Here is a 2,945-nt window from a genome sequence, read left to right on the forward strand (position 1 = left end):
CTCATAAATTGGAGTTACAACAGGGGTATATTCATAATTTTAATAAAATATGGGGACCATTGGCTAATTTTTCTAATCAGATATCTTAGCACATGGATAGAATATATAGGGGGTTAGGGAGGGTAAAGGTATTTAGAGCTAGAATACTGATAAAAAGGGGTTTCTTTACTTTATATTATAAGAATAATTGATTGTAATTCAAGTGTTATGAAATAATTGTATTTACTATGTATTTTTCACTTGATGTAAGAAATAAAAAAGAATAAAGAAGTTAAAAAAAAAAAAAAAGATATGTTGGATGTAATTTTCCATAGGCTTTTGCTGACGCTGGTTAAGCCAACAGAACATGCTGACAATTATCAACTGTACAGCAGAGCTGACACTGAGCAGAGTGTTAGGTTAAACTTATCTTTTGACAGGTAAGCTCTTTAGGATAGGAACCTTCTACAGTGACAGTAGTTCATTCAAATGGAAAGTTTAATTTTCTCCTTTAGATATTAATTAATTTGCAATTTAATATAATAGTTGTGGTATTTCACGTCTTTTATTTGTGAATTTACAATTATTACAGAAACACGTGGGTAAGTGATTACAATGTCACTGAATGAACTGTCTCCAGATATGGAATGCCTTCAGAGATAACTACAGATAAGGTAAGCTATTTGTGAATTATGTTACTACAGGAATTAATAGATTCCTCATTGATTGGGCACAAAATAAAACCTGTATATTAATTTTATTTTGGTAATTTGATAGAAGAGCGAACTACTGATTAATAAAGAAAAATGCTGGCTTAGTATAAACCTTATGCCATTGGAGTCTGAGCATCAGACACCAATATGTGCCAGCTGTATTACCTAGAAGTACTATGACTCCATTTTAAATTACCCCTGGAAGATGGATGCCCCTTGCCTTTTGGTCACTTGGAAATTGTATTAATGTGGTTTTGCCTCTGATTATGTTGTAGATGGTAGAAGCTGAGGACTGCAGATTGCATCAGGCAGGCAGACAGGGGACCGATCCAGACTGCATACATGAAATCTATGGACAGTCATATTTCTCTGACCTTTTATGACTCCAATCAAAAGGACACATGCATACCTTTAAAGCTTCACAAGACATCAAGATAATAACTTTGGTTTACTCCTGATTTTGATCATGCTCACTCCTACGGTTGAGAATTTGAGAAGCAGAGACTATTGCGAATCTACCGTCAGAAGAGTTTGCCCCAAGTTACCAGCCAGTCCACACCTTCCTTTACATTTGTATTGTTTTTATATTGTCAATTGTTTTCATATGTTTTATGATGCATTATTGTTAAGAGATTTTACTTTGTTTAGGTGTTAATGTTGGTTATGTAATTTATCTGGATTTTCACATTTTTCTCTTAATTGTGTAACTGTTGTGTTTTCCTTTTTTTTATAATTTAACAAACCTGTATTATGGTTTAGAAACACTTGATTTATGATTGCTTTTCTCCCAAAAAATACACCTACACCATGCAAGCTATTTATAGTGGCATTGCAAATCTTCAAAGGATCCTCTACATTTGTTGCCAAGAACTATTTGTTTATCCTGTATTTTTATGTACTGTGACATCTATAGTAGGTTATAGGCCTGTCGCACATGTGGCAGTGCTTTCCATTTTTATTATTTGCTGACACATTATGAGTTGTTTTAACGATTTAATTTTATTTTGAGAACTTGGTTCTTGTATCGCACTCGGAGAAGAAAAAAATATGTCTTGTGTGCATTCATTGCTCGCATCACCTTTATGCATGTATTTGGGTTTCTTAGGGTTTACACTTTGCATTTATGCTACACCTTAGTACATTCAATTCTAGGTTACTATGCCCGATACTTCAGGTTATAGGGCACTATTCTAAGTTTAGTAATATTGAGGATATCTAGGGATTTTGATGTGCCTTACATATCTAAGTTTTAATCTTTTCTATTAGTGATACTGCCTTTCTTTGCATTTTCCTGACCTTTATACCCCAAGAGTGCCAGTGTGTCCAGAGTATGTCTATCGATTAAAAAAAAACAAACAAACAAAATAAAACCCCAAACTGCAAATTTAGTCTCTGTTCTGCTCTTCTGGTACTTGATCTTTGGCTATTGTGTCTTGAAGGTAGAACAGACACTGTTGGTACACCTGGCACCTTAGGCAGGAGTTGGAGAAATTTCCTGTATAGGTTTACTTGGCCAGAAAATGCACATAAATTACTTGGAGAAGGCTTTATCTAGGACAGTGGATAGGATTTCTCAGCTTTATGCAATTTGCCGGTTAAACTGGACTTAGGGAAACTAAATAGATCATATATTTACCTTATGTATACATTTTACATCTGTTCGCTGCGTAGACTAGTGCAAGCTAATTCATGCCAGACCTCACAGTTTGGCTTGGGGAGCTATAGGGTTTCACATTTTTTAATATATGTACCTTACTAGTACTTATTGAATATGTGATAGATATGAGTGTGGTGTGTTTGGGGCCCCAGACTGTGTGTTTGATTATGTGTGTGTCTTTACATATGAAATGTGCATATAAAATTACTATAAAAACTTTAGGTTTTTAAATTGCAGAGGCAACATATGGAAATGGTTCAGTTAAAGTCAGGGACCTGTTACATCGTGTTTCTATTACCCCCTGTGCGAATCCTTTCTGAATTACCTTCTACCCTTTCTGAAGGGGAATGGTTCGATATGATCCTTATGGAGTAGGTAGATTAATCCAAATTATAAGACAGTTATCCACCCTTATTGAAACTATGGGTAATGAAACAACAGCAGTTACTCTATCGCTTTCATCAGAGATTGAGTAACACGTATTGTAGCCGTCCAAAATCGGATGGCACTTGACTATCTTCTTACGGCCTAAGGCGGGTACGTGCGCCATCATTGGTCAGGAGTGTTGTACTTATATTCCTAATGCCTTCTATGAC

General features: G+C 35.2%; 1 long non-coding RNA gene across 1 annotated transcript; it reads left to right on the forward strand.

Annotated features, from left to right (window-relative positions):
- The first annotated feature begins 326 nt into the window (after window positions 1–326).
- LOC117348641 lies at window positions 327–2,352 on the forward strand. Its single transcript, XR_004537020.1, has 3 exons — window positions 327–419; window positions 572–653; window positions 968–2,352. It is a non-coding gene; the product is annotated as an uncharacterized LOC117348641 (long non-coding RNA).
- Window positions 2,353–2,945: the final 593 nt, after the last annotated feature.

The sequence above is a fragment of the Geotrypetes seraphini genome, chromosome 14 (assembly GCF_902459505.1).
Source record: "Geotrypetes seraphini chromosome 14, aGeoSer1.1, whole genome shotgun sequence".
Classification (NCBI taxonomy): Eukaryota; Metazoa; Chordata; class Amphibia; order Gymnophiona; family Dermophiidae; genus Geotrypetes; species Geotrypetes seraphini.